This window comes from Abramis brama (assembly GCF_963993115.1).
Source record: "Abramis brama genome assembly, chromosome: 19".
NCBI lineage: Eukaryota > Metazoa > Chordata > Actinopteri > Cypriniformes > Leuciscidae > Abramis > Abramis brama.
In genome coordinates this window covers 1,098,280-1,111,048 of record NC_139981.1, presented here as the reverse complement: position 1 = coordinate 1,111,048, position 12,769 = coordinate 1,098,280, and the positions used below count along the sequence as shown (strand labels likewise).

At 41.3% G+C, this 12,769-nt stretch overlaps 1 protein-coding gene across 1 annotated transcript in view; it reads right to left on the bottom strand.

Annotated features, from left to right (window-relative positions):
* Positions 1-11,432, bottom strand: part of LOC311070278 (gamma-aminobutyric acid receptor subunit pi) — a 59,156-nt gene extending 47,724 nt beyond the window's left edge. Inside the window, exon 1 of the mRNA XM_084094059.1 lies at positions 11,310-11,432. The gene's annotated coding sequence lies outside the window, so the exon portion shown is untranslated. The remainder of the gene's footprint in view (positions 1-11,309) is intronic.
* Positions 11,433-12,769: the final 1,337 nt, after the last annotated feature.

The following is a 12,769-nucleotide window of genomic DNA, read 5'->3' as shown; positions in this document are numbered from 1 at the left end:
ACTGTGGGTAGGACCCCCATAAACCGAGGTGGGCGTTTCTTGAATTGTATCTGATACCCTTTTTCTACGGTCTGCAGGACCCAACGAGAAACATTTGACAGTAGCTTCCACGCTGTCAAAGATTCTACTAGAGGTACCAGCCTCTCGAGACTGGTTTCTGGATTTTGTTGTTGTTGAGCAGTCAATTCGACGCCCTGTAACGGCGCACCGGCAGGGAGCGACCGAACAGACTGCTCTAACACCCTCCTCGGAGGGGGCGGGCATCCCGAGGCCACTACGTTTCCGGGTGGTCCTTGAGATATGTGCTCGCCGGAGACCGCTGCGCCCTGTAACACCGATGGCGGCAGGGTTGGCAGAACGGTCCCCTGAGGGTACCGAAGAGAGACGGGCACCGTAAAAAGAGGTGTTAACCGCTCTGCTTCGGGGGGGACTACCCTCATTAATCCTGAGCCCTCGGACGTCAGGATTTCTTCCCAGCAGCCTTCTTGGCGGTAATAACGGTCCGCAGATCCGTTCTACCCCTCGAAGACTGCTGGGTTTGAGCGCGCCCTCCGTGTCCCCGAGATTTTTGTGGGGGAGCACGGGAGGACACGCTCTGCTTCTGAGTGGCACGATGCTCAGCACCCTTTTTAGAGGAGTGAGGCTGCTCCCGCTCAGCAGCCTCATAGAAAGAACGGCGGGGAAGAAGCTTTTGAAGAGCAGATGCTTGTTTAGCGGCTTCTTGTGATTTTGCAACCGCAATATTTACTGCATCCCCAAATAACCCGGCAGTGGAAACCGGAGCGTCTAACAGAACATGCTTTTCTTTGTCCTTAATATCGCTCAGGTTGAGCCACAGATGCCTCTCAGTAGCCACCAGGGCTGCCATAGACCGCCCGATAGATTTAGCGGTCTCCTTGGTGGCTCTGAGAGAAACATCCGTGGCTCTGCGCAGTTCAGCCACAGTGTCGGGACCGATTCCCCCGCCCTCCTCTAAATCCCCCAATAATTCTGCCTGATAGGCTTGTAAAATAGACATCGTATGCAGACACGCTGCAGCTTGACCAGCGGCTGCATACGATTTATTAATCAGGGAAGATATCAACTTTACTGGCTTTGAGGGAAGTGTAGGAGCCTTCAGGGAAGATGCCGTTGCTGGAGAGAGATAGCCCGCGAGCGTCTCTTCCACCTTCGGCATCTCCCCATAACCATGCTCTTTATATTGTGAAATAGTGGAATATAGAGAGGTGTGTGGTGTGTAAACTCTGTAAGAGACTGGTCTCCCCCACGATCTCGACACCTCGGTGTGGAGATCGGGGAAAAACGGCAGGCTCCTACGCTGGGGCTGAGCACGAGATGGCAGGAAGCGTTCGTCGAGTTTGCTTTTTGAACGAACGTCCTGCCTATCCTCTGGCCACTCAATAGACAATCTGTCAACTGCTCTCGTGATCACATCGAGCAGTTCTTCAAAAGCATGAGACTGAGGTGGCGAATCCTCAGACTCAGCATCAATACTTACAACATCCAACTCCTCAGAGCTGGATAGTTGCAGTATTGGTGCCTCTATCGGGGGGGAAGAAACCGCAGCGCGTGCTTCCACACCCTGATGAGAGGCACTGGATCTGTCAGTAAGAGGCTGAGATAAGGCAGAGCCCGTCTCAACATCCACTGACAGATCCATTTGCGAACCCCAGGTCTGAGATCGCCGCCGAGCCTCAGCCGCGGCGGGACCCGAGCCCTGGGGAACGTGGTCGGGATTGAACCGAGCCAACCGGGATCGGAGCGTCCGCAATGGAAGCGCACAGCAATGCACACAGTCACCACCCTCGAGTGCTGACTGGGCATGCTCCTCTCCCAAACAAACAACACAAAGAGTGTGTGTGTCACCTCCCGTTAAATAACGCGGGCAGGGATGGACACACACTCGATACTGCTGCTTGCTCGCCATATCTGAATAAATATATATATATATAGACAGACAACACCAAATAACAAGGACAGATTTCAACACAGAGCGCGACTGAAGACTCAGAAAGCTTTCGTTTTCTGTTTCGGGCCGGCTTTTATAGCTTCCTGGTACGTGACGTCACCCGCCTCTGACGTCCCGCTACACCATTGGACTGATTTTACATGTGCTTCAAGACGTCATCACGCAAAGCGTTCCCCATAGCGTCATTCTCGACGCAACGGGAGTTCCCTTGAAAGGGAACCAGGTTGCTGCTGGAAGAGGTGTTAGTGAGGCCAGCAGGGGGTGCTCATCCTGTGCTCTGTGTGGGTCCAGTGTAGTGATGGGGACACTATACTGTCAAAGAGCACCGTCCTTCGGATGAGACGTAAAACCGAGGTCCTGACTCTCTGTGGTCATTAAAAATCCCAGGATGTCCTTTGAAAAAGAGTAGGGGTGTAACCCCGGCATCCTGGCCAAATTTGCCCAGTGGCCTCTGTCCATCATGGCCTCCTAATCATCCCCATATACTGATTGGCTTCATCACTGTCTCCTCTCCACCAGTAAGCTGGTGTGTGGTGGGCGTTCTGGCGCAATATGGCTGCCGTCGCATCATCCAAGTGGATGCTGCACATTGGTGGTGGTTGAGGAGATTCCCCCTTCTATGTAAAGCGCTTTGAGTGCCGAGAAAAGCGCTATATAAATGTAATGAATTATTATTATTATATGAGCCGTTGTGCCGCTGCTTATATTGATCAGTAAAACTGTCCAAAACCAGTGGTGTGTGGATGAGTCTGAAGCCAGCACTGGTGGCCGTTGTCCTGCTCCACTTCACACACGCAGGGAAAGGAGGATTAGAGAAAGACTGGAAACTCATTTATACTACACTTTATTCATCAGGAGAACGGCTCGTTCAGCGCGTCACACGTCATTACGCTATTTCAGCGTCATCGCACATGCGCAGTCCTTTCAGTTTCAGTGTTCAGTCTGATCAAGTGTTCTCTTGTTCTCTGGATCGGGTTAGAAAAGGAATAAATCACCCCTTTCAATCCGATCGAAATTGAATTCAGATCGAGCTCAATCGGATCGGTTAAGGTGTTTAGATGAAGGCTTTCCAGTCCGATTGAGCCGCCAATCCCATTACTAACGGATTATTTGGTAGCATGTAAACATAGCCGATGATGATGAAAGTGGCCGTATGTCTCTAGAGAAAATGTTTAGATGGCACAAGAAATCCAGCCATATCTGCGTCCTTGGTCACAATCTCGCAGCCGTTGGGTCACACAAACACACACACACACACACACACACGGTCATCAGATCCGGGCCGTCCAGCGGATCCTCCGGCTCAACAGCAGATTGTGGCCAGTGCCTGAGGAAATTGAATTGGTGCAAGTGTGACTTTTGAGTTTAAGTTGACATGAAAAGGGCGAAAGGAAAGGGGAAAAAGCATCATGTGACACAGCTTTATCTAATGTCCTGTCTTACTCTTTTCATCACTTTTTTTTATCGTTCTATCTCTTTGCTTAAATGAGCAAGTGAATATGACTCACGTAGTCGGGCGAGAAAACCAAGCAAATTTCTCCACGGCCTTTGACCCCCGCCTGCCTAGCTCATATGACAGATGCTCAGTCCTAAAACTGTTACCATAAGTGACTAGACCATATGCAACATGCAGACCGTGATATATTCCCATCCAACTAATGTGTGTGTGAGAATCAATACTCTACAACTTTATCACAAACACAGGATATTAGAGATGCTTCGGTCAGGATTTTAGCAGCCGATACAGACTTATGATCCTTCAAGCTTTATATAAGTGATATGCAAGCTCTCTTTGTTAATTTTTGATGATTTCATGCAATTTCAAGTGGCATACTTAAAAGTAATGGCTTATAATCAGTTGCTGTTCAACATTTTTGATCGTCTGAGACCAGCCACCCTGACAGCTGCTGCAACAATCGGTTTGCATAACCAAAGAATTTCTGTCAGAAACCGTCTCAGGGAAGCTCATCTGCATGCTCGTGGTCCTCATCGGGGTCTCGACCTGACTGCAGTTCCTCGTCGTAACTGACTTGAGTGGGCAAATGCTCACATTCGATGGCGTCTGGCACTTTGGAGAGGTGTTCTCTTCATGGATGAATCCCGGTTTTCACTGTACAGGGCAGATGGCAGACAGCGTCGTGTGGGTGAGCGGTTTGCTGATGTCAACGTTGTGGATCGAGTGGCCCATGGTGGCGGTGGGGTTATGGTATGGGCAGGCGTATGTTATGGACAACGAACACGGGTGCATTTTATTGAAGGCATTTTGAATGCACAGAGATACCGTGATGAGATCCTGAGGCCCATTGTTGTGCCGTTCATCCACGACCATCACCTCATGTTGCAGCATGATAATGCATGGCCCCATGGAAGCTGAAAACATCCCAGTTCTTGCATGGCCAGCATACTCTCCGGACACGTCAGCCGTTGAGCATGTTAGGGATGCTCTGGATCGGCGTATACGACAGCGTGTTCCAGGTCCTGCCAATATCCAGCAACTTCACACAGCCATTGAAGAGGAGGGGACCAACATTCCACAGGCCACAATCAATAACCTTTATTTTTTTTCAATACAGCAAAAATGCACATTTTAGAGTGGCCTTTTATTGTGGCCAGCCTAAGGCACACCTGTGCAATAGTCATACTGTCTAATCAGCATCTTATTATGCCACACCTGTGAGGTGGACGGATTATCTCGGCAAAGGAGAAGTGCTCACTAACACAGATTTAGACAGATTTGTGAACAATACGTGAGAGAAATAGGCCTTATGTGTACATAGAAAAAGTCTTAGATCTTTGAGTTCAGCTCATGAAAAATGGGGGCAAAAACAAAAGTGTTGCGTTTATAATTTTGTTCAGTGTGTATATATATATATATATATATATATATATATACATATATATATATATATATAGTAATGATTATACTATACTGGCCAATGTAGATTCAAAATAAGATAAAAAGGGCTGCCAGACCCCATAAAACTTTGCAGAAGAACCTCAGATAGTATATTTAAGATGCTCAAGTTTGAGACACGACATCACCTCTGTCACCCAGCGCTTGTAAGATGGTGGCATTGCCTTTTCCAACTGAGAAGAATCAGGCGTCTAGCCAATAATGTGGAGAAAGCCATGAGCTCTCTCTGATTGGCTGTTAGCTGCATTTCTTCTGGCACTACCCCACAGATGAAAGTCAGAGGATTGGGATCAAGATCTTTGTTGCATATAAATGAAAAGGTTCTGAAAATGTCTGTCCAGAATGTTATTAATCTGGGGCAGACTACATCTGGGGCATCTTGCGTCAGACCCTGGACACATTTTAGCCAGCTTGCTCCAAGAAAGATGGAGCCCGTGAAGTGAATGTAATATGATTTTAACACATTTTTGCACATACACTATTTGTAATTTGTTCTTATTTTAATACTGACTGTCTTTAACAATATTAAAAATGTATGAATTAGTTTTTGGTGTCATAACATTTATTAAGGTCACATGGATCAAAAACAACTAAAACAACAGCCTAACTAAGCCTATTTTATATTATTTCATTTATTTATTGCTTTTGTGTGTTGGGGCCAGTGAACATTTTGGCAGGCAAGTAAAAAGTTCAACCACAGTAGAAAAAATCCTTAGCATTGAGCCCTGAATAAGTTTACTTTCTTTTCTTTTTTTAACATAATTTCAGTTAACATTTATTTTGATTCAAAAAACGAAAATGTTTTTATGGTTTGGTTTTAGTTAACGATAATATCCCTGGCCAAGTGTGAAGTTCCACAGAAGAAAGGAAGTCATACAGGTTTGGAACGACTTGAGGGTGAGTAAATGATGACAGAATGGTAATTTTTTTAATGAGCTGATTTAAGCATCCATTTTGGGTAAAACATGCTGGATGAAACTGCAGTCCAATCAATGGAAACCTGACACAGTCAAAAAATGGATTCTCATTGCCAGCAAAAGTGTGGATAGTGATAAGTAGTAATGCATGTTCATGTGAAAATATCCCAATAATGATCAATGATCATGATATTTTGGGGATATTTAATTTTATTCTATCAATCAATAAATTCCACTAGAAACAAACTTTGTTGTATTATTTTATTTTAATACTGTGAAGCTGCTTTGATACAATCTGTATTGTGAAAAGCGCTATACAAATATACTTGATTTGATTTGATTTGATCATTATTTTTTGTGTGCCAAAAAGAGCAGCTTGCTCATTAAGGACTAACTATCCAAACTGAGCATCTCTGTGTTTACATTCACCCGAAAACTTACAAACTCAACACACACACACATCTAAAGACACAGCCTTGAACTCTTGTCTGTAACGACACGCACATTCTCTAGATGCATGAAAATGCAAGAGGATAGAAATGAGCCAATATCAAATATGACAACACCGACTCCAAATCTCATAATGCACCTGCGCCAGGGAGCACATGAGTTTTAATCAGTCAGAACAAACGAGCTTCATCTATAATGTGTGCCCATCTGGTAACGGCAGCGGGACAGCAGGGGTCATGATTACCTTGAATGTAAAATGGTAGAATGGTTCACAGAATACAAATCACAGTAATATGTACTAGGGTTTGACGATAGACGATGAGAGTGTGTGATGACAATAACCAGAGATATCATCAACAGCATCAGCTATATCAAGAGGATTTGGCATTTCCAATTAATATATAAAATTATTTATATATTAAATATATATATTATATATTATATATTAAAATTAAATTATATTATTAGGCGAGGCAATTATTATTGTTAAATTAATATTATATAATATTAGCATAACTGACGCTCTGCGAGGATAATATAAAGGCTTAGATAGATTAGCCTACTCATCATTGGAAAACTTTTAAAAACATTTACGTGTATTATATTAATGTTGTCACGATACAATACCTGACTAAAATACCTCGATACGATACTGAATCGAGACCGCGGCAAGAAAACTAAAACAGTAAATTAATAACTTGACAGGACTTATTGTTATTGTTTTATAAATTAATTTTATATTAAAGTTATTCAGTCAAGCAGTGGGTGGTTTTCTATTTTCTTTTGATGTTTGATTAACATTAATATTAGGCTGCTGTCACTTTAAGACCTGCACGGATCCAATATAATGATACACATCTGATTTCTTTCTAAACTGTTTGCATTCACTAAAGGCATTCCCGATTGTGTTAACGTGAATAAATCATAAATCATGAAAATTATGAGCAGCTTAATTTCATTCACCAACTTTCAAAAACAACTTGTTTAACACAAAATATTCTCATTTTTTAATTGATTCGATGTTTACATTTTGATGATTAAATTTAAATCAAGCCATTAAAAATGGAATTCAGATTAATGAGTTAATTTAAATTTGTTTAAATGTTTAAATATGTCATTTTGCTGATCAAAGATGAGTTTTAAGGGATAAAATTATTGACCACAGGGGGACTTTAAATGTAGACATCAGTGCTCTCTAACACTGTTGACAAAACAATCCACAATCTGAGGCATTATTTCTCAGCTGTCCCCTTTATGAAATTATGGTAATTCCGACCTGACGGGAAAACCTCGATTCAGAAGTTTAGCCGCTTACAACAGTGAAAATCCCAAAGGATATTTCATTCAGTGAGGACTTATACACAGTGGAGGACGCATGAGAAAAAATAATGGATCAGCTGTCACACTTTCTACAAGATTTGTCTCTAAAGTTTGCAAAGAGCCCAAAGGTCAAGGCAGAGGAAGATAGAAAACCGAAATTAAGACAAGAAACACCCACACAGCTGAAAATGCAGGAAGATCCAGAGCGATCCTTCCACTACTAGGTGAGCAACATGACAACCCTCCCACCGAGCCAGAGATAATGTGATTGATAGCCAATCAAGCCTGTAAGACTGATGGGAGTTGCCGATTTAGGAAGGCCATCAATGATCATAGCCTTTGTCCCTTGTGTGGAATCATTGTTATATTGTTTTTGACCTTCAGTAGGACAGAATCCTGCAGTCATTCATGACACCAACAGCACAACCTCTCAAACAACTATAACTCAGGGTTTGAGCTCCAGACATGAGTGATTCCTCAAATCTTGTGTTGTTGAGGAGAGTATGTTGTTTTCTTTTCAGTCGCATCATTTTCATCTGCTGGACGATACAACAGGGCAAGTAGCAATTGACAGGTGAAAATCATAAATCTCATTAATTGCACGTGGAGACAGAGATGTTTTTATTATGAGCTCTGACCTCATGAATGACCAAGCAAATTTACAAGTGGGAACCCATGTTATGTTAGTGCCATTGATTGATATACTATTAGATTTTGTAACTATTTTGGAATTAATTAATTCGGAACAATCAACCTAATGGTTGACTAACAGCATATAGAGGATATGCATTAACGTCACTTTCCCTCAGCCGGCCTGAGTGGCAGAAGAGCTGCTGAGTGACTGGATTTAATAGGGGAAACTAAGAAAACGCGAGTAAAACAAACGATTTTCAGTTTAAACTAAAGGTTGGACTCGATATAGTGTTCCTTACAACTTACCACAGATCATGGATATTGACATGCAGCCAGGATTTTGACGCCGGAGAAATAGAAAAAGCAAATTTGCCTGTTAACGCTTTATATAAATACAATATAGGTCTAAATCCAGATGATCAATTATATCAATGTTATATATATCATCATATCGTCCAGCCCTACAACTTGTATAGTTTTTTTGTCAGTGTTTATTTAAAGACATCAAATTATGCAGAATATACAATGGTAAATAATGAATGAGTTGTCAATACAATATATAACAATACAATATATAGGGTATGATTTTACCCAATAAATTCAGCATATTATTGACACAAAATGATAACTACAAATCCACCTTTCTCTGCCTGGATCCAGTTGTTTCTGTGAATCACAGCGATCCATTAGCTTCTCTGTTCTGTAGCTTTCTGTAAAAATATACCTCAGATTTCTTATCAAATCTAATAATACAGTCAATCTCAAAACTCTTTCCCATTTTAGATGTGTTTTGTGTGTTTTTTGTGGCCTTCACGCTGAATACCAATGTTGCCACTTAGTCTTTTTGCCACTTTTTTTTGCATATGGTTGGCCGATGTTAAATATAATAAAATTGATAGAAAGCTTCTGAATTATTTTTTCAGACTCATGATGCATGACATGTCATTGAAGGCAGCATTAGTGAAGTAACTGGATCATAGACTCTCCTCGACGACTAACACAAAAGTTTAATAGTTGCACTGAAGTATGAGCAATAGTTGACATGGCAAACACCACTAAATATGAATGTATATTCAGAGCCGGACAGTAACGGAGTACATTTACTTGAGTACAGTACTTGAGTACAATTTTGAGGGATCTGTACTTTACTCGAGTATCATTTTTGGGGAGTACTCATGACTTTACTCAAGTACATTTGAGAGGCAAATATTGTACTTATTACTCCACTACATTTCTATCCATAACTGTGAGTACCCGTTACTTCAAAAAAAAAAAAAAAAAAAAAAAAAAAAAACATCTCGGAAACCCTCTCAAACGTGATTGGATTGTGCAGGCGCCACTGATTGGGACAGCCTATCAGCAATCACCTTCAGCTTTCCGCCAAAGTCAACTCCATGGTCAGATTTAGATAAGAGACGAAACCATGGACGAAACAATGGATGAAGACGCAGCAGGTCCATCCCGGGAGCGATATTTTTTTTCCCAGGATGGTAGGGGAAGACTCATGAATATTCATTAGGGAAGTCATCCCTGATTGGTCTTAACCCCAGTGATGGGTAGGTTTAGGGGCGGGGTTATGGAGGTCATAAGACCCCCAGTGACGGGTAGGTTTAGGGGTGGGGTTAGGGGTAGGTCATCAGACCAATCAGGGATGACTTCCCTAATGCATATTCATGAGTCTTCCCCTACCATCCTGGGAAAAAAATATCGCATCCCTGGAATGTGCCAACCCGTGGCCCACCTCGCCAGACTATTTCAGTTTTCTGAACAAGTTAATGATAGTTTTCTCTTCAAGTGTTTGCTGTGTTTACCAATGTAAGCACTGTGGCAGTAGTAATGCAATATTTAGAAAATGTACTCTTGTACTCTTGATACTCAAGTACTTTTAAAAACAAGTACTTTAGTACTTTTACTTAAGTAGACATCTGACTGTAGTACTTTTACTTGTACTTGAGTAAAATTTAGCAAGGGGTATCTGTACTTTTACTCAAGTAATGTAGCTGTGTACTCTGTCCGCCTCTGTGTATATTTCACTGCCCTGATTCTAACACTCTCTATATATTTAGTTTTCCACTCTACTTTATCAGAAATAGTAAATCCAGCTCCACTATGAGAACTCAGTATTTTTTGAGCGCCTGATCTACATCCTCACACATGATGTGACGGGGGAATGTGAAAATCCCGGTTCTGGAATTTTGATGATAAGGGGAGACGATGTTCCCCACTCATTTATGTTAATCCTGTTCATTCCCACTCCTACATTTTCCCTGCATGTCATGCTTGACTCAAGAACTGCTGTGGGACCGACATCAGCATATTGAGCCATATGACTGTAACACTGTGCAATGCTATATTACATCTCCTCCACAGCTGTAACACATTCTAATACATGCGATTATGAGATAAGCATTATCTGACCACACAAGATTATCTCTGAATATATATGCAATATATACAGTGCAATTATAATATGAAATGCACTAAAAGATAGTAATGCAAGACAACAAATCACATTATCCAAAACTGCATAACGTGCCAATAAATTGAGTTTGCCAACAGCCAAACCACTCAACGCCCTAATGAATGTAATTTATGTTACACAAGGCATACGTGACAGACATATTTACATTATATAACATTCAACAACATATGTACAGAATTTTCCCTGCACACTACATTTATTCAGTCTGAAATAAGGGATAACTGAAGACGAATCGCGCGTTACATGGATGGAACTGATCACGTGCTATCGGAAATGTCCTACTTCCCACTTTTGAAGTCGTGATTATGAGCTTATCGCATTCAAATTTTGATTTGAGAGGGCGTTTATGTCCTATTGTTTAAGTAGGAAACTAGTATTTATGATAATTCCTATAGGAAGTGAAGGCAGCATTAATTATTGTAGTCTTATCCAACATACACATTCAAGACACTATATCAAGAGTTCACAAAAACATACTCCATAAAGCATCATTCTAATCATTTTTACATTTAACTTAACTTAGTATCATTCAATTAGCTAATTCTACTAATTTTAAAGCTATTTTTAACTGCGTAACCGTCGAGTTCACTGGAACCGTCAAAAATCCAGTCAGCTTTCTCTTACCTGTGGCGCCGTGTGTAAACGGGCATTTCTCAGAAATATCAGGATGATCTGAGCAGCGGGTTCCACACAGACATTGATCTCCACTTGACATCCAAATAAAAGTAGTTATTAGCAGTACTTTATTCCGGGTTATGGACGCGCGTTATGAGCAAGCGTCCGTGAAGCTGCGCGCGAGAGCAAATGATTCCCACGCGCGCGCTCTGACTGGGAGTGATTTGCGCGCCAATCACGCGCCTCTCGCTTTTTCCCCCCAAAAGAGATTCGCCTAGTCAGTGTTTTTGATTGACAACCGTGTTTACTATCAAGGATGACTTACTAGTAGGCTACACAAGAGCGGAGACTGTCTGTGACCAGGTAAGCGATTTATCCAGCCCGATTGGAATCCCGTTTGACCCACATCTTAATTAGGCTACGACATAAAAAGTCATAATAAAAACATTTTTTAAATGGCATAAAAAGTAGAAATTATGAAATACTAAGTCATATTTATGACATGGAATGTTGAACTTATGAGATAAAATCGAGGTAAGGACACATATTACAACATCATATTTATGAGATTAAAAAATCGAAGAAATTGTCATAATTTCTACATTTTAATTGTAATTTGTCTTAATTTTGACATTTCTCATAATCTCTTGACTTAGTATGTCATAGTTACGATTTACAGTAATGTTTTTTATCTTATGTGGCAGAAATGGGCTTTATACTTTTGAATGGGAGTGTATATAAACACTCACAAACACACACAAACAAACACACACTCTCTCTCACACACACACACTCTCTCTCTCTCTCTCTCACACACACACACACACACACACACACACACACTCTCTCTCTCTCTCTCTCTCTCACACACTCACACATGCAAACACACACACAATCACATACACTCACAAAAACACACACACACTCACACACACACTCCGAACTTGCACAGTGTAACTCTTGTAACCATAGTGACTGTGACAGATAAGTAGCTAAATATCAGCTTTGCACTTCAAGAAAATAATTTTTACTCCCAAATTTTGTATTTTGATCCACTCCTGGTACTGTCATCATCTGAATGTGCTCAAATACTCTCTAGGAATATATAAATGTTGACAGGAGTGAAACTAGTTGTCAGTTCTGCTGATGTACCGCATCATCACACACAACACCGGCTCTCAAAATGAGTTTTTAACCCCTAAAAGTTCTGTATTCAAACAGTTTCGACACCAAGGTCGTGGGTTCGATTCCCAGATAATGCATGAACTGAGAAAAATGAATGCAATGCAAGTCACTTTGGATAAAAACATTTGACAATGCATAAATGTTAGTGTAGCAATGACAACTGTATTTGCTGTTGTATAAACATAAAACAAGGTTTTATGTAAACAATACATACAATACAACAAGAAATACAATTCTTCAGGTTTATTTTTTCCTTAAAATGTGTCTTCATTGAATATGGAAGA